This window comes from Perognathus longimembris, chromosome 19 (assembly GCF_023159225.1).
Source record: "Perognathus longimembris pacificus isolate PPM17 chromosome 19, ASM2315922v1, whole genome shotgun sequence".
Lineage (NCBI taxonomy): Eukaryota > Metazoa > Chordata > Mammalia > Rodentia > Heteromyidae > Perognathus > Perognathus longimembris.
In genome coordinates this window covers 16638443-16658439 of record NC_063179.1, presented here as the reverse complement: position 1 = coordinate 16658439, position 19997 = coordinate 16638443, and the positions used below count along the sequence as shown (strand labels likewise).

The 19997-nt window shown below is 35.0% G+C and overlaps 1 long non-coding RNA gene across 1 annotated transcript; it reads left to right on the top strand.

The window, feature by feature from the left end:
* The first annotated feature begins 9493 nt into the window (after positions 1 to 9493).
* On the top strand, positions 9494 to 15378 carry LOC125367679. The gene is made up of 3 exons (XR_007214122.1): positions 9494 to 9543; positions 9900 to 9997; positions 15082 to 15378. It is a non-coding gene; the product is annotated as an uncharacterized LOC125367679 (long non-coding RNA).
* The last annotated feature ends 4619 nt before the right edge of the window (positions 15379 to 19997 follow it).

The following is a 19997-nucleotide window of genomic DNA, read 5'->3' as shown; positions in this document are numbered from 1 at the left end:
TAACTCTAAATGGTGAAAAACTAAAGCCATTCCCTTTAAAATCCGGAACAAGGCAGGGATGTCCACTCTCTCCCCTGCTCTTCAACATAGTACTAGAATTCCTAGCCAGAGCAATCAGGCAAGAAGAAAATATAAAGGGGTCCAAGTAGGTAAAGATGAAGTTAAACTCTCTCTCTTCACAGATGACATGATCCTATACCTAAAGAATCCCATAGACTCTACCCCCAAGCTACTAGAGCTGATCCAAAAATTTGGCAAAGTTGCAGGATATAAAATAAACCTTCAAAAATCAATGGCCTTTCTGTATGCTAACGACCCGAAGACCGAGGCTGATATCAGGAAAGCAACCCCCTTTGCAATAGCCTCCAAAAACAGAAAATACCTAGGAATAACCTTAACCAAAGAAGTGAAAGACCTCTTTGAGGAGAACTTTAAAACCTTGAAAAATGAAATTAAGTCAGAAATAAGGAAATGGAAAAACCTCCCTTGCTTCTGGATTGGGAGGATTAATATAATCAAAATGGCAATACTGCCAAAGGCTATCTACAAATTCAATGCAATACCCATTAATATCCCAACACCATTTTTTGATGAAATAGAGGAAGCAATCCAGAAATTCATATGGAATAATAAAAGACCTAGAATAGCAAAAACAATCCTAAGCAGAAAGAACAGTGCTGGAGGAATTACAATACCCAACTTCAAGCTGTATTATAAAGCTATAGTAGTAAAAACAGCTTGGTATTGGCACCGGAACAGGCCTGAAGACCAATGGAACAGAATTGAAGACCCGGGAATGAACCCACAGAACTATGCCTACTTAATCTTTGATAAAGGGGCTAAGACAATAGTTTGGAAGAAAGATAGCCTCTTTAACAAATGGTGCTGGAAAAACTGGCTCAACACATGCAACAAACTAAAACTAGATCTTATATATCACCCTGCACCGTAATCAATTCCAAATGGATTAAAGACTTCGAAATCAAAACAGACACCCTGAAAATACTAAAGGAAAAAGTAGGAGAAACACTTGGGCTCCTTGGCACAGGATGGAACTTCCTTAACAAAGACCCAGAAAGGCTACAAATCAAAGAAAGGTTGGACAAATGGGACTGCATCAAACTGCAGAGCCTCTGCATGGCAAAGGACATAGCTTGCATGATAAACAGAAAGCCCACAGACTGGGAGAAGATCTTTACCGGCCATTCAACGGACAAAGGCCTCATATCTAAAATATATGCAGAACTAAAAAAATTACTTTCCTCCAAAACAAAACCGCTAAGAACTAATAGCCCACTCATCAAGTGGGCTAAAGACCTACAACGAGACTTCTCTGATGAGGAAATGAGAATGGCCAAGAGACATATGAAAAAGTGTTCTACATCACTGGCCATAAAGGAAATGCAAATCAAAACAACATTGAGATTCCATCTCCCCCCAGTAAGAATGTCATATATCTAGAAAACCAACAATAACAATTGTTGGAGGGGAGGTGGCCAAAAGGGAACCCTACTTCATTGTTGGTGGGAATGTAAACTGGTTCAGCCACTCTGGCAAACAGTATGGAGATTCCTCAGAAGGCTAAATATAGAACTCCCCTATGACCCAGCAACCCCACTTTTGGGTATTTATCTAAAAAACTACAAACAAAATCAAAGTAAAGCCACCAGCACAACAATGTTCATTGCAGCACAATTTGTCATAGCGAGAATCTGGAACCAACCCAGATGCCCCTCAGTAGACGAATGGTTCAGGAAAATGTGGTACATATACACAATGGAATTTTATGCCTCTATCAGAAAGAATGACATTGCTCCATTTGTAAGGAAATGGAAGGACTTGGAAAAAATTATACTAAGTGAAGTGAGCCAGACCCAAAGAAACATGGACTCTATGGTCTCCCTTATTGGTAATAATTAGCACAGGTTTAGGCAAGTCACAACAGAGGATCACAAGAGCCCAATAGCTATACCCTTATGATCCCATAAGATGATGCTAATTGAAATGAACTCTATTTTATGAAAATGATTGTTATATCAGAGTTGTAACTACTTTCAACATCCCATGTGTATCTGTAGTTTCTACTATTGATGATGTTCGTGTACCACCTTCTTGTGATTGTATCTACACTATATCTGTAATCTTATCTGAGTGTATGGGAAAGAGTGTGTATTGGTATTAGAATTAGGAAATTCAAAGGCAATACCAAAATTGAGAGACAAATGGTAAAATACGAGAAACAACAACAAAAGCAATACTTGCAAAACTGTTTGGTGTAAGTGAACTGAACACCTTGGGGGGACAGGGGGAGGGGGGAGGGGGGTATGAGGGACAAGGTAACAAACAGTACAAGAAATGTATCCAATGCCTAACGTATGAAACTGTAACCTCTCTGTACATCAGTTTTATAATAAAAATTTAAAAAATAATTGAAATTTATGCTTTAAGTTATACTGAGGTGTACATTGTTATTAGCCATATTTGCCTGCTGTGTAATACATCTCTAATTTATTCTTACTCACTTAACTGAAGATTTGTACTCTTTCATTTATAATTTCCATTCTATCTTTCCTTCATATACTCAGTGTCTGCAATAATCACTCTATTCACTACTCCCATGAGCTTTGATTTTTCAGATTCCATACATAAGTAAGATCAATTGGTATCTGCCTTTCTGAGACTGGTTTATCGCTTTTTGCATCTACCCAAATAATTCAAATTGTTGCAAATTGCAGGATTTTCTAAAAAAAGTTAATGATTGAGTATTCTGCTGTGGCTTCATCATATGTTCTGTATCTTTATCCATTCCTGTGTCCTTAGGTTGATTTCATATATTGGCTCTAGTGAATAATTTTGTAGTAACATGAAGTGCATATGGGGTTCTATTATTTTGCACATATATCTGCAAGTCAGATTATTGAATTGTGTAATTGTTTTGTTTCCATTTTTTTGAGGAACACTGTAGTGGTTTCTTTTTTTGTTGTTGTTTTTTTACTCATAGGTGTTTTTTTTTTTTTTTTTTTTTTTTTTTTTGGCCAGTCCTGGGCCTTGGACTCAGGGCCTGAGCACTGTCCCTGGCTTCCTTTTTGCTCAAGGCTAGCACTCTGCCACTTGAGCCACAGCGCCACTTCTGGCCGTTTTCTGTATATGTGGTTCTGGGGAATTGAACCCAGGGCCTCATGTATACGAGGCAAGCTCTCTCGCCACTAGGCCATATCCCCAGCCCACTCATAGTTTTTTTTAACCAATTTTTTTTTATTATTTTTATTATCAAACTGATGTACAGAGAGGTTACAGTTTCATATATTAGGCATTGGATACATTTCTTGTACTGTTTGTTACCTCATCCCTCATTCCCCTCTCCCCCTTCCTGTTTTCCCTTTCCCCCCATGAATTGTTCAGTTCAATTACACTGAGCAGTTTTGCAAGTATTGCTTTTGTAGTTGTTTGTCTTTTTTTACCCTGTGTCTCTCGATTTTGGTATTCCCTTTCAATTTCCTAGTTCTAATACCAGTATGCCCGGTTTCCAATATACTCAGATAAGATACAGAGATAGTGTAGGTACAACCACAGGAAGGGGATACAAGAAGAGCATCAATAATAGAAGCTACAGTTACACATGGAACATTGAAAGTAGTTACAACCGTGATATAACAATTTTCTATTATGGCTGCACTCATTGAAACTCTCGTCAGTAGTTAATAAGGGACTCCTTATTTTTGCTTTTTCAGGAGCTTGCTCTCTTCCATCATTTCTATTATAGTCACTCTAATTAAGTAGAAGGTGATTCGTAGAGTAACACAAATGAGCCAATATAGCCAAATTTTGCTGAGCAAACAAAAAAATTACCAAAGAAATCAAAGAGTGAAAGGAAGGAAAAAAGAAAAATGAATGAAGGAAGGAAAAAGGAAAAGAAGAGAGAAAGGCATAAATGTCAAAGAGTCAAAGCTGGAAACATTAGATTCTCAGATTTTAAAATATATCATAAAGCCCTGGTAATTAAAACAATATCACACTGATATAAAAAACAGCATGCCAACCAAAATGAGACATAAAGCTAGTAATAAGCTCATATATACTTATAATCAGTTGTGTTTTGACAAAGATGACAAGAACACAATGAAGAAAAGACAGCCCTCCTAAATAAATGATTAAAAGTTAGATACCCACATACCGAAGAATAATTTTAGGTTTTTATTGAATTTTAAGTATAAAAAGCAACTCAGAATACTTTTAAGACAAATATAACTGAAAGAATATATTAACTACTAGAATAAAACACAAGAGAAGGGCGCAGCATATTGATCTTGGAAAGGAGTTTAGGACATGATCTCAAATGGAGGGCTAACAAAATAAAACATATTACAACACACTAAAATAAAATAAATAAATAGGCAGAAAACAGAAATGACAGAATGAAGACATAACTTAGAGCAGAGGAGAAAATATTTGTAAATCACACATGGGGCAAAGAGTTAAGGTGGAAAATATATTTGACACATCATCTCCTACACATTCTCACGCTTCATAGTTATATATTCTCATGGTGGGGAATTCTCTGTAGTTTATCTATATGTTAGATTTTCTCTATGTTTAATGGTAGAATGTTCAATAGTTTCCACCTGTCTGCGAGTATGTAACCATTATTGGTAAGATAAACTAATTTATAAAAATTACTTTCTGTATAGCCTTTTAGCTCTTCTGTTTACTACATGGTAATGTGTTTGAGATCAAAATCTTTTGGAGAGGTAAATTGTATAATTTTTTTTACTAATGTTGTCGGCTTTCTAAAATTCAAAATCCATATTTTATTTTTCTCATACCATTTCTAGAACCACAAACTTACAATCTTATGATTAGTCTTATTCAAATTGTCTTTCTTGCAAAAAGGGAGGCACAGCTTGGTTTTTATTTTCCTTGACAGTGACCTTAAAATGTTACTTTATAGGTAGTGCTTTGGATTTATTTAATTGGGAAAGTGTAATTCTAATTTCTAATTCTGCTAATGCAATGCTCTTGGGCTAAGAGGAGGTTCAGAGAAATTTAAAAATTATCTACCATTTCTATTAATAATTGGCTCAATTCTCCTCAGTAAAGATGCCATGATATCTCTTTATACATTAAGTCCTTCTATTAATAGAGTGAAAAAATATGAAAAACTTTGTAGTATGCTATTTTACAAGTAAAGTAGAACACAAAAAAAGCTTAGAACAATTGTAAATGGTGTTTTGTCAGTATTTGTTTTCTAATCAGATGGAGTATTTTGCTCTACGGGATAGTGAAATTGTACCATCACCTCCTCAAATTGAGATTTTCCTTCACTCTAAACTATCAGTGTGAGTGAGCAGAAGCCAGTGAACATTACACACAATCAGAATTGGCATTTTACTAAATTAATAGTTTTACAGATCACAAAAACACAAGACAGACTGCTTACTTTCATAATCTCACTGTACTGTACTAAAGAAGAAACTCCTACATTGACATTTCTTTCCAGTTCCAATTTTTTTCTTTTCTTTTTTTTTTTTTTTTTTTTTTTGTCATTTAGCTTGAGCACTCAGGGCCTGGGCATTGTCCCTGAGCTCTTTTGCTCAAGGCTAGAGCTCTAACACTTTGAGGCACAGTGGTGCTTCTAGTTTTCTGTTTTCTGTTGGTTAACTGGAAATAAGAGTCTAGTGGGGGGCTGGGGATATGGCCTAGTGTCCATACATGAGGCCCTGGGTTCAATTCCCCAGCACCACATATACAGAAAATGGCCAGAAGTGGTGCTGTGGCTCAAGGGACAGAGTGCTAGCCTTGAGCAAAAAGAAGCCAGGGACAGTGCTCAGGCCCTGAGTCCAAGGCCCAGGACTGGCAAAAAAAAAAAAAAAAAAAAAAAAAAAGAGTCTAGTGGACTTCCCTGCCTGGTCTGGCTGTGAAAAGCCAGAGTCAGCCTTCTGAGTAGCTAGAATTGCAAGTGTCCAGCTATCCAACTTCAAATTCTTAAGGAATGAATTCACTGAGACTGAATTAAGTTACCAATAGCAAGTAACTGATGAAGAAAAGAATATGAAAATACTGAATTCAAAATATTTAGTCATCAGGTTATTTCTTAAAGTACTGTGTCAGCAAATTCCTTCACTTGTATCCTTAAATTATTTACCTTTGATCAGATAATTAACCATAGACTCCTGGTCCTTGAGCAATTGCCTCACTTCTGCTTGCCTTACTATATTTGTGTAGCAGACACCTGGTGTGCATAGCTTATTTGTGCTTTCTGTCAAGCAGATCTCACTTCCATTCCTTAAGAGTAGGTCCTAGATATCTGTGCTCCTGCTGACCTTGGTCACCCTTGTGTAGATTTCCTCACTAAAACAAATACTTGTAATATATCATGAATTGGTGAGGAAGTTCATCTTGGTGGGGAAAGTGGATTTCTTGAGACTTCAGAGACAATATATTCTAGGTGTGTGTGTGTGTGTGTGTGTGTGTGTGTGTGTGTGTGTGTGTGTGTGTGTGTGTGCCAGTAGTGGGACTTAAACATGGTATAAGTTCTGTCTCTTAGCCTTTTCACTCAATTCTGGCACTCACTCCGTTGAGCTACACTCTCATTTCTGGCTTTTTCCTAGTTAAATGGAAATAAAAGGCTCATAAACTGCATGTGTTGGCTTAAAACCCTGATCCTCAGTTTTCATTCCCTCAAGTAGCTAGGATGGTATAAACTACCAGTGCTCTAGTCTTATTTTTTTTTCAACTAAGGGGCTGGGTGTCCTAGACTTCTTTTAGATAAAAAGAAATGACTAAACCCATTTTGTGCCATGTGTTACATTTAAATATGTTCTGTATCATGTGACTTAGATATTTGGTCAAATTGTAGGCCAGAGTGATCATCTTTGATCTCTCCCATGAAGAGTGAGTTCTCCTCTGGGATTTGTACAGCAAAGCTGCTCTGCATCATCACCTTAGGTACAAAGGCTAAATAACTGCCATGACTGTATAAACGATTGACAAGGTGTCCTACTAAAGCTGGGTTATTCAAATCCTCTCATTTGAAAACTGGAGCTGATTCTCATCCCACTGGGAATTGGTGACTGAGTCACATTGGTAGTATAGTTCAGGAGGGAAAAATCTTCAAATTGCTATGCAGAGCTAGCATGTGATTATGTCCCATTTTATTCAGCTGTGATTGGTTAGCTCTACTTTAGATTGTAAGATATTTCAAAATATCTATTTCACCTGATTCATTCTTCCAACTACTAGTATGTGATGCCTTGGTCTTCTGATAGCATGTATATGATTTTGTGTGGGTAAGGCACAGGTTGTACCTATACCCATATGTAGGGATATGTATTGCATTCCTCTAATTACAGCACACATGAATAAAGTAGATCAACTGAAATTTGAATTTGAATAATGAATTTGAAACTACAAACAGGGTTATCCATTTTTTGCTGTGTGTCCCTTGGTATAGAAAATATGAGTCTCTGAACATGTATTGGGAAGATGTATTTGTGAAGTGATTGTGGGTTATATATGGGTATATGACATATACGACGAGTTTTGTTGCTTGGTATGTGTTTATATTATGGATTAAAGGACTGTGATTCTTTTATATTTTCTACATTATGAAATGCATTTAATTTTCTGTTTGTTTATGGATTGTTTTGTTAATTTAAAAAATTAATCTATTGTAAAAGTGGACTGATTAAAGAACAACAATAATAAGAAAAAAGTCAAATTATTTTTCACTTGCTTATTCATTGCTTTTTTATCTTTTGCCATTAGCCACATCTGTTCTGGATCATTTGTCAAATTAGTACTCTTATGTACAAAATCTTTTAACTTAGAATTTATCTTACTTGAGAGATAAAAGTATGAATCTCCTATTTAAGGTATTCTTTCTATTTATATGCTTAATTCAAAACATTGTAGCCACTTTAAAACTGTTTGATTAGTCTTTCAATATGATATATCTCCTTTAAACACAATATCCAAATTTTGCTGATTTCCAGATGATATGTGGGTTGATATTCATTATTTTCTTAAGCTGGCAATAGGTAAATAAATGAGAGATTACTTAGAATTGGTTCTCCCTTCTAAAATGACAGTTTAGATAACTAGTTATAAATATGAAATTATGGATAAGGATGGATGTATTTTCCCAATCCTTGGGGATGTTCTTAAGATGTATAGTGAAGAAATTCAACATTTAATAAGCCATTCTCTTTTACAGAAGGTGATATGGGCAGCTGGTTAACTGTCTTTTAATGGGTGAGAAGCTCTAGGTTCTAGATCTCGTATGTCCTGAGATTTCAGTTCTATTATTGTGTTTCTTTTTAATTATGGGTGAAATGACTACATGTGATACTTCAGATTTGGTGTTCAAATATCTGCATGTCTAATTTCAGGGATACTATTTGTTTTTTTTCCAAACCTCAAAATACTCTGAGGGTGAATGATTACATATAAAGCAGCACTAGCAGTCACTTCGAGGGAACTGCCTTGTGCTTTATTGAGGTCAGGTGGTAGTATCTTCATCTGAATCTTTCATGTTGATTAATGAAGGAAGTTATGAAATTGAAAGGAAGATTAGGTACTACAAAGGGTCCATTTGTCAAATTAAACCCAAGAGCAATTGCAGGACCTAGGCAAATGCTTCTTTCTTTGGAGACATCCAATATCAGCAGCAGTTTCCGAATTTTTCTCATTTTTGGGTATGTCCAAAGCCAATCATATACCCATCAATTCAAGTTAATAAATAATCTGTAAAAGATGAGTGTATCATGATGTAATTATGGCACATTCTCCATCACATTTTTAAGGATATGCTTACCATAAAAGATAGAGTTTAGAGCCATGTTTGACTTAGAAGACCATTGTCAAGGAAATAATTTCCTAAAGAATTGGGCCTTTGGTAAGATATTAGGGAATAAAGATCAATTGAGAAAGATGTTACAAGCTTATTTTTATTATCCCTTGGGTATAAAGGTGATATTAATTAACATGTACTACTAAATCATCATTTCCTACTTATTTAACATATTTGATCATATTTTGAACCCTTTAACTGATATCTAGAATACCAAATACATTAGAATTTAGAAAACTTAATTCTAGGATCTGTCCTTGACATAACTAGCCAGTTATTTTCTAAACAAGTGGTAATGAAACTTGAAGAACAGGTAGAGTTGATGTTTTCTTCTTCTTCTTTTTTCCTTTCTGTTATTTTTTTCTTTTGGTGCCAGCCCAAACTTGGGCATTATCCCTGAACTTCTTTTTGCTCAAGGATATCACTCTACCTCTTAAGCCATAGCTTCACTTCCAGCTTTTTTGGTAGTTTAATGGAGATAAGGGTCTCACAGACTTTCCTGCTTAGGATATAATTTTTGTATTTGTCCAGATAATTTAGTAGAGTCATTATCTTTGCTTGATAAACTAAAATAAAAATTGACCTTGGCATCAATAGAAGTGATGTGAACAATTTGACTTTTATTTTTGTTATTGTTTGTAAATTTGCAATTTGATGATACAATTCTATATACATGGGGAATCTGGAATGACAAGGTAATCAGTTGCATTTTAAAGAGTTTGATGTTTGCAACTTATAAGACGTCTGGAGTCCTAGTGAATGATATATATGTTCATCCTCACCTTTGTAAGGGGAGGCACATTTGCCTCTCTCTCTCTCTCTCTCTCTCTCTCTCTCTCTCTCTCTCTCTGGAGGCACATTTGCCTCTCTCTCTCTCTCTCTCTCTCCTGAGAATGTGAGCTTGTGTAAAGATGTGATGAGAAGCAAAAATGTCTGACTGAAAACCAGGAAGAATACAATAACCAAAATCTTGCACTGCTAGCATGCGGACCTTGGACTTTCTACCCTCCAGAGCTGTGCAAAACAAATGTTTGTTGTTTATACCACCCAGATGACATTCTGTTATAGCACCCTGAGGTGACTAATAAAATCATAGGAAGTCAAGAAAAACAATTCTGTCATTCATCAAGATTCTGTCTGACTACACTGGTAATTTATTACTATATTACTGAAAATTATCGAAACTGTTTCTGCACGGGGAATTACAGTGCTGCTGGTGGTATGAAGTGTGTGTGTGTGTGTGTGTGTGTGTGTGTGCATATGTGGATGTGTGTAATCTCATTCAGGAAGCATTTGCTCAGTCTCCCTTAATGCGATCACAGTTACCATTTGTGTATGTTTGTTTTCTTTATCTCAGCTCTAGTAAATCCATAAAAAACAGATGAAAGCCAAATCTTTCATTATTCCTAAATCCCTGATTATGACATGTTTCCCCTACAATGTATCCCCAAAGAACGAGAGAAGCATCTGTAACCACACACAGGTTGTGTTGTGGTCCCCTTGGTAGCTTTTGGCCCATATGGAGCTTAATTTTGTAAACTACCTATAACTAGGTCTAAAATGTAGACAGAAAATAGCAATTTATCATAAGTGTCCAGCCGGTTTCTCCTTCCAGTTGGTTATTTCCTAATCTGTAATGGAGCATCCACTGCCCAGTTATGTTTTTGAGCTCTAAAATCAATAATAAATAGCAGAACATTCCCGTGAGAGATTAGCCATGCCTTCCAACTGGGAAGAACAGATGAAGGACAGTAGACATGGATTTTAATGTAGGGAACAAAACACAGGCGTCATTCATTTCATCAAGCTCATCAATAATGAGATGGAGAATTGAGTTTAAATTCCTCCCTAAGTAGTCATTACAAGATATTTCACCTGGCTTATTGAAATTCCTTTAAGATAATTTGACATGGTTATCTCAAGATATACATTTTAACCTTCTTTAAAATGAGGTGTTGGAATTTCTTGTAATTATGATAGCTTTATTTGTGGAAAAAGTGCATTCCCAAAACAATCCAATTTTATAGAAACATTTAAACTCTAGGTAATCAGTTTTTCTAGGTTTGACCATTGTTTATGTGAGTGCATATGGGTAAATAAATGAATATATACATATCTACACATATGTTTATACAAATACACACGGTGTATATGTTTATATGCCTGCACTAATATATAGAATCTTTATGTAAGCTTATATATGTAAAATTAATCACATATACAAAATATACACATACATAAGCACATAAAATGTTATGTTATTCAATGATAGGGTATTATGTTTCAATCATAGTCTAGTGTCTTTTTCAGTTTCATCCTAGCATGTTAATAGGGAATTTGACTAGGTAAACCATTTTTACAGAAATTATTTCTATGATTTTAATCTTTATAATAGTATATGTTTTGCTCTAAAGAGCTTGGAAGCTACATGATAATCATAAGCATGAAACATTTAGTCTAGGAAAATCAATGTCAATAAGTTCCAATGCTAGCTCACTATGTTCTGACCTCCTAAAAAGTAGTTATCATCAATATGTTCTAAGGAGTAGGAAATGTACTTAGAGACAAGTTTAACTAAGATCACATGGCTAATATATATCTTACTACAAACTTGAACTCAAATATGACCCATTCTCAAACCTTTATTCTTTTCTTTATATAATTTTAGCATCCATAGCAAAAGCTAATGCAGTACAATTAACTAATTTTACTGTAATTAAAAACAATTGTATAGAAAAGAAATTAGTCACATCTGAGATGGTGGTGAAATTTTTATAAAACAAGACACAATTGATCATACCTCTAAATAAGATTGCATAATAAAGAAGAGCAATCTTAATGTGCAAAATTATGAAGGTTGGAAAGCACAGGATAGGTGAAAAAGGGTCAAGAAAAGAAAAATAGCAGTTCTGTAAGACCCTGTAAGGTCAGTTTGGAGACTTGTGATAAATGTGAATTATGAGCAAATTCTCGAATCCTACCTAGTCCATGAAGCTTGAACAATAGTTTGGCACCCAGAAAAAAAACAAATAAATGTTTTTGACTAAGTTAATTAATTTATGCTCTAAATACTGAGGAGAGTTGATGAATTTTAGTATTGAAATTCAGCCAACAAATAACATGGCTCACCACTATCTCATTGCTCCATGATAATTATTCTGGTGGCTTTATTCAGCATAGGCACCACTGTAAGTTCAAGAACTTTAAAGTATGAGACAGTGGTGGGCCGTTTTATTTCTTTAGGAACCAATTTTATTCTTTGGTGGTTCATAAAAACATAACAATTCCACAGAAAATTATACAAGCATACATTTTTCATTACAGTTATGCATTGTGTAATGATTAAAATCATGTTCAATATTTCACCTTATGTACCATTCCATAATGGTAAAACTTTTGAAAGTTCTTTATTCTACCTTTAAGAAATGCATAACACCTAATAATCACCCAACCATACAATCACATGCTAGAATTTCTTGTTCCCATTAAACTGTGGTTTCCTACCTACTGTCTTCCCTTTTCTCTATCTGGACTGGCTGTTACTACCCTCAGCATCAGCCCATCCCCCTTCTGCCTCAATTTCCTTGAAATCAACATGTTTGGTTTTACCTATGAGTGAGATCATGCATTTGTCTTTCTGCTCTTGATTAATTTCACTTAAACAGTTCTCCCCAGTTTCTCGCTAGTGACAAGATTCCATTCTTCATAATGAGGGAATAAGAATATTTCAATGTACACATGTGCCACATTTCCTTTAGCCAAGCACCAGATGATAGGAAATTGTGAGGCTTTTGTGTCCTGGTTACTATTATTGATGCTCAACGAATCTCAGATTCACATGTACCTTTGTCTTAGTGATTTCTTCTCCTTTGGATACATACCCAGAAGTGGGATAGCTAAGTCACATACTCTGTTTTTAATATTTTGAGAAACCTCAATTCTGATTTCCAAAATAGCTGCACTAGTAATTTACCTTTTTTTTTTCTCAAGAGTGCATCTCTTCCCCATGTCCTTGCAGGCATTTTTTGTTTTAGTCTCTCTAATAGTAGCCATTCATTTGGGATTGTGGTGCTGTGCCATTATGGTTTTGATTTGCATTTCTCCAGTAATTGCTAATGGTATTTTTGTGTGCTTTTGAGCTGTTTTTAGGTCCTCTTTGGTTTTGAACTGAAGTCTCTGCCCTTGCTAGGTGCTACACGCCTGCAACCATACCTCCAGAGCTTTGGGCATTGACTATTTTTGAGATATGCTCTCAAATGTTTTCTGGGATTTGAAATTTTTTCCGATTTACATTTTCCATTATGGCTGGGATCATACATGCATTCTATTACACCCATTTTCTTTTTCCTACTGAAATATTTCTTGTAAATTTCTTTGCATTGGCTTGTCTGCAAACACGAATTCCTGGCCTCATCCTCGTGAGCAGCTAGATGATGAGCATGAGCCGTTATCCTTGCTCCCAAGCTTTTGCTATGTTGATTGGAGGATTATTACTACTATTTTTGCTACTGAGTTTTTTTATACACACTGAATATCATCTTTCTCCTAGATATATAGTTTGCAAATATTTTCCCCCATTTTTGTGGTGTCTATCGACTCTGTTGATCACAGTGTCTTAATTTTAAGCTTTGAAGCTGTGAAACTATTTGGTGAAAACATAGAAGAAACATTTTATAATGTTAAATTGGACAAGGATTTTTTTTTAGTAAAACTTCAAAAGCACAGGAACGAAAGTAAAAATGCACAAATGAGATTTTGACAAACTAAAGGGGTTCCACATAGCAAAGAAAATAGTTAAGAGAAGAATTTTCAACAATAGATACAACCCCCCCCCCCCCCCACATTTTAGCAGTCACATCAGAAGCTCAAACATTTTAAGTTTGGATAGGGAATAATTCATTAAATATTATTTTAAAAATACATGCACTGAACCTTTATTAGGTGTCACATAACCAGTTGTGTAAACCAAAGGAGACAAATTTGGAGGTAGTTACAGAATATATGATGAAGCTATTGCACTCTGAAAGAAAGAGTGATTAACTAAAGACTGCGAGGAATACATAAGTCATAAGGGACAGCGAATCATCAACTTTACCTTGCACACTGATTGTTCAAAGCACACACATTGTATGGGAGGAAATATCTGCTTTGTAAAGAACACGCAGTTTGTAAGTGACAAAAATAATTGCAATAAAATGAAAGTTCCATAATACAATAACATTCTCACATGTAGAAAATCAAGCATTTATTAACTTTTTTTGTCAATTGCTGGCATTCCACCATTTGAGCCATGACTCTACTTCTGGCTTTCTGCTGGTTAATTGGAGAAAAGAATCTTTTTGGCTTTGTCTGCACTGGTTTGGAACCTGAGATCCTCAGGTCTCAGCATACTAAACAGGTAGTATCATAGGTTTAAGCCATGGATGCCTGAGTTAGAGAGTCTTTGAGAAGAATAATTGTTTTATTTGTACTCTTTGTAATACATACTATCTAAAATTTTAATTATGTGTGTATAACTTTTGCCTAGCCATAGAAAACAGCTCGAATTTAATATTTGAGTAAAGTTAGCAGGTATTCAAATTCCATGAGCTTAAATTTTTGAGTAATGATGGTAGAAAAGAGTGGTTTGAGATATGTTCTTAAGCATAGAAAAATAGATGTATTGTTTAATACAATCTATTCACAGTAATAATGTATACTTAAATTTTGGTCTTTTAATGCCAATAAAAATCTTATGAAAAGAAAACAGGTGGGTTTTTTTTCTGGTTTTAATTCATTGTAGCATTTCATTCCAAAAAAAACTTAATGAATTCAAGCAACTAATTAAACAAAACATGTTTAGACTTCTTTCATTTGATGCCTGACCTCTTTAGTTAAAACACGTAAAGCATGTAGTATTAGCTTCTAGATTTTTAACTTTCTAGGAAAATATAAGTCCAACACTAAAAATATTACCAATATAACATTGAAAATTTTGTATGTCAAGTAAAACAAGATGGCACATTTTGTTTTCAAATAGTTGCTAGAGGCAAATAAAAGCACTCACATAGAATTATGAGAACCTTAGAGTTACATTTCTCCTGCACTGTTGTATAAAAATAGAGTAAAGAAGGATTTTGTGTACTTTTTGTATGGTAGGACTCTAAGTTTCTGAGCTAAATTATAAATATGACATGGTGGTTTTTAGATACTACTGGTTAATTAATGAAGAATTTTATTTTCACACTTTGCAGTTTGCTGTTGAGAAAACTCGAAATTGCCAGCATGGTTTTCCATTCTCACTCCATATTCAGAGGCTATTTACCAGGTCGATAAAAAAAGGCGTGGAAAACAATGAAGTATGACCTAGGAAGTTATGATGCTTTTTTCTTTTTAAGGAGTGTGAAGGTTCCTAGCTACATCATTGTTTAAATAAATAACTAAGGAATAAAGTGGTGAAATAACCAAAGGTTTAGCAAGAAAGCAAGGGTAGAGCGGTGTGTGTGAGCGGGGATTCTGTGCTGTTAGTGGGGTGCGGGGTTTCCTCTGTACCAAATTTGTCTTCTCAGGTAGGGTGTTACATTCCTTCATATTTTATTCAATCAAAGGGCTTGAACACTGAACATTTTTACTTTTTGTTATCTGTAGGAAACATTTTTATATCAACGAATGGATTATGAAGATAGTAAATAAAAAGGGTAATGACATTCAATTTAAAAATTTTATTAGGACATTTCTTAAAACAAAAGTCTAAAAAGTCACAAAGAACATGTTTATATAGCGTGTAATCCTCTAGCTTCAAGTTTTGGGAAAAAATAAAAAACAAAAAACAACAGAAGAGGGTGGGGAGAATTTGAATGGAAAGTTCAGAAAGCTGAAAGAGCAAAATGATCTTCTAAAGCTAATGTTTGTCTTTGATAAAATTTTCATGTTTGCATCTTAAAGATGCATTATTTTGAGAATACCTTTGAAAGTTTTAGTTTCATTACTAAAATCATATAGTAGTTTCATACATGGACTCTTATCTCCAAGGATGCTTAGAATTTAATTTTAACAAATGAGGTTAAATATATAGATACACACATATATATTTATATGAATATATATACTTATATGTCTCATATATATGCATATATATGAATGCATGTGTGTGTGTGTGTGTGTGTGTGTGTGTGTGTAATCACATAAGTAATTGAATTTGATCCATGGACTACTTCATCATCTAAATTAGATAGATAGGGTGGGAAGTGTAGCTGAGCATTATTATGACAGCCTAACAAGTTCAGAGCCCTGATTTCAAAACATCCAGTGTAACCAAAGTACAAATGTAAAAATTGAGTTGTGTTATCTTTATTTTATTTATTTATTTTTCATATGGTGTCTATACTAGAGTGTGAACTCAGGGCAAGTTGTGCTTTTCAAGGCAGTTGCTTGAACCACAGTGCCACTTCTGTCTTTTTCTGTTTGTTAATTAGAGTTAAGAAAGCGTTTCCCTGAATTTCCCTGTCAGCAAAAGTTTCAGATTGAGATCCTCAGATGTCAGTCTCCTGAGAAACTAGGGTTGTAGACCAGGTCTGTCCAGTTTGAGTTGCTTCATTCTTAATCTCAAATGTACTTATTCCATAAGTGGGCGGAACAAGAGAGGAAAATGGAGAAAACTAGGGATGATGTGACACTCTTCATAAAGAAATATACTTATTACCTGACTTATGTAACTCTATCCCCTTTATATATCACCTTTGCAATACCATTAAGGGGAAACATTTATTATTTTTATTAATTTTTTAAACATTTGAAAGTCTTGTGGAAGTACCCAAATTGCTTAGTGTATTTATTCTAATAATTTAACATTGAATTAACAAATAAGGCAACCTGTTAATTTATCATGTTATAATAAAGAAGAATGTCATGTGATTATTATCCCAAAAGGATTAAAAAAGGTGTTTTATACAATTCAGCACCTTTTTAACAGAAATTCTTCTTTCCAGTCATGGGGCTTGAACTCAGGGCCAAAGCGTTGTCCTGAGCTCGTCTACTGAAGATTAGGCTCTACCACTTTGAACCACAGTGCCACTTCCACTTTTTCAATGGTTAACTGGAAATAAGAGTCTCATGAATTTTACTACCCAGGCTGGCTTTGTACCTAGAACCTCAGTTCTCAGGCTCTTGCATAGCTAGGATTACAGGTGTGAGATACCAGTGTCCAGACTGATAGAAATTCTTAGCAAATTAAGAATAAAAGAAAACTTTCCTTCTCCCCAAAGTATCAACTACCACCTCTAATGAATATGTGATTTAATGGTTGCATGTTGAGGGCTTTCTTGTGAGACTACTGAGCAGACTACCCCCAATCCCTTGCTGCTATTTTGTAGTTTTTTACAAAAACCTTAGAATCATATAAATAAATAGAAAAGCATGTTCTTTGGTGTACCCCCTGTGGTCACTGTATATGATTTTGGTACATTGGATATTGTATATATGCTTATCTGAACTAGGGATGAGAAAGAAAAATGAGGGAGGGTGTAACAAATAAGACAAGAACTGTACTCACTATCTTACTATATAACTGTACCCCCTCTGTACATCACCTTGTCAATAAAATTTAAGAAAGAAAAGCATAAAAAACATAGTAAAAGTCATTGTGTTAAGAATGAATACCAAATTATCTATAAATACATCCAAAATTAATGATATTTAGAAAAGTTTTATATACATAAAATACACTGGAATAAATACAATGCAATTTACAACCTCTCAATAAATGATTTTCCTGGGTCAGTAGGGAAGATTATTAAACATAATATCCTTATTCACTAAAAGAAATAAAAGTTTTTTACCCAAATAAATATGTAAGTGCATATTTATAAAAACAAATATATAATTCTTAGAGAAATTATCTAGGATTAAGTAACTGGCATGGCTTATCTACTGATATCATATGTTCCTTAAATGAACTACACATCCAATGGAATTCCAATCATAATTCCATCATTATTTAGTAGAAACTGCTCAATCAAATCTACATTATTTATGAAAAAGCAAAAAAAACAAAACAAGTAAAGCAATTCTTAAGGAAAACTATAGTGGAGAGTTTTAAATTGTCCATCTCTAGACTTACAAAGATTTAGCATTAAGATAGTAAATTGATGATTAAAGATTAATAAATAAAACAGCACACAGAGCTAAGCTGTGATCTTTGATGCGTGATAGACCCGGATCCACTGCTCTTGTGAAAGGATATTTCTTTTTTTGGCCAGTCCTGGGCCTTGGACTCAGGGCCTGAGCACTGTCCCTGGCTTCTTCCCGCTCTAGGCTAGCACTCTGCCACTTGAGCCACAGCGCCCCTTCTGGCCATTTTCTGTATATGTGGTGCTGGGGAATCGAACCTAGGGCCTTGTGTATCCAAGGCAGGCACTCTTGCCACTAGGCTATATCCCCAGCCCCGAAAGGATATTTCTTTCCATAAATAAATTTAGGACAATTGGATATCCATATGAAAAAAAAGTTAATCTGAAACTCCACCTCAACATGATATTAAAATTGATTGTTTACATTTATTTAGTTACCAATAAGAAGGATAAAGACAATTGTTAGAGTAGGAAAGCAGACTGGCAATCCATGTAGGAAAGAAAGGCCTCATAAAAGAAGTATAAAATAACTCCTTTCAGTCACTAAGAAAAAATAGAGAAAACTTCACTTTATGTAAAGGGAAAAAATATTGAGTGGTAGATTCCACCAAGAAGAAATTCAAATGTCCAACACAAGGTGGTTCAACATCACTAGTCACCAGAGAAACTCAAATTAAAAGCCAAATGAGATCATATAGTATATATATATGACAGAATGAATTCACTTAAAATGCAAGTTAAAAATTTAAAAGCCAGTGGGCTGGGAATATGGCCTAGTGGCAAGAGTGCTTGCCTCCAACACATGAAGCTCTTGGTTCGATTCCCCAGCACCACATATATGGAAAACAGCCAGAAGGGGCGCTGTGGCTCAGGTGGCAGAGTGCTAGCCTTGAGCAGGAAGAAGCCAGGGATGGTGCTCAGGCCCTGAGTCCAAGGCCCAGGACTGGCAAAAAAAAAAATTAAAAAAAATTAAAAGCCAAAGATGAAAGTTCTTGATAAGGGTATTTAACAAAGGAAATTCTCATACTGAAGTAGAGATCATGTCAGGTGAGTCAGCCACCTTGAAAGATCAGTTGGTTATATTCACTAAGATGAACTTCTGCCAAATCTAAGGCTCATTATTTCTACCATGGGCATCTACCTAACAGAAATGAAAACCTAACTGAAACAAATAACGTCTACAAGAATTGTTTATGATAGTATTCTGCAACTTGACATGACTCTATAAATAGCAGTGATGCCATACAGTAATGAAATGAAGACATTACTATGATGGTTCACAAAACAATGGGGTAATTTCATCAAATATGTGGAGGAAAAGAAAGAATCATAAAAGACTAGGTATGGTATGGACTGATTTATATGAATCCAGGTATTGCAGAAATGGCCAAGGAAGATCACTGGTTAACTTTTAGGGGCTAGTATTATGACTTTAAGCAGATAAGAATATGGTTTTGAGTCACTGGATTTAAACAATTTCTTTATCAGAGTGCTGTCCCAACATGTACTTGTTTCACCACAGGTCCTTAAGGTGCTGGTGGACCATGCCTGTAGTCCTAGCTACTTGGGAAGTTGAGATTATCCAATACTGGCTCAAGGTAGCCAGGGTTAAAAAAAAATATCTTGAGACCTCATTCTTAGAGCTGAGCGCAGAATCACAAAACTGTTATTCTGGCTAAGGGAAGCCTAGCAGGGGTCGCTGACACACCAGAGGAAGCCTGGAAGGGAGAGACTCTATTCTGATGGTGGGATTCAGTGATGAGTAACTGTTTACTAAGCATGAGGTCCTAAGCTCAAACCCCCATCTCTCTCTCTCTCTCTCTCTCTCTCTCTCTCTCTCTCTCATTGCGTGCACACACACATATATCCTTAAACTATACCTATATATTTTGTTCACTTTAAAATGTGTAGGACAGACTTTAATTAAAAGTTTATCTGCTTAAGAAAAAAATATTTAGTTGCAAATTCTATAAAGAAGTCAAAGAACATAATTTATTATAAGTGTATCAAAGAAAATAAACATATCAAAATAAGGAGTCCTC